The sequence below is a fragment of the Pteropus alecto genome, unplaced genomic scaffold, assembly GCF_000325575.1.
Source record: "Pteropus alecto unplaced genomic scaffold, ASM32557v1 scaffold115, whole genome shotgun sequence".
In the NCBI taxonomy this organism is placed as follows: domain Eukaryota; kingdom Metazoa; phylum Chordata; class Mammalia; order Chiroptera; family Pteropodidae; genus Pteropus; species Pteropus alecto.
The window spans coordinates 3,726,338-3,726,703 of record NW_006436814.1 but is presented as its reverse complement, the minus strand read 5'-3'; positions in this window follow the sequence as shown (position 1 = coordinate 3,726,703).

Below are 366 nucleotides of genomic sequence, written 5' to 3'. Positions count from 1 at the left end.
AGCTGCTCTACCAGCCTCCAGCTCCATCTTCTGGTACCTGAGTACCTCGGGATAAAGCTGACTGTGGCTGTGACTACGGTTTTCTGCTTGACTTTTAGTCACCTCAAGCAGTCACAGACTGGTCACGCCCCCAGGGAGAAACCGTGAAAAAGATCTCCCATAGCGCAGTCCCCTTCCTCAGGGGTCAAATACCTTCCAGTTTCTGCCCGCTTTTAGTTGCTCTCCAGTGCCTTAAAATCATATATTTTTAAATATTTGTCTAGAGTTTCTAAGAGGATTACACTAGTATAAACTCTTCTGTCATTATTGAAACCGGAAATCCCCTTATCTACAATAAAAGTTTTTAAAACTTTTAGAATATGAGGA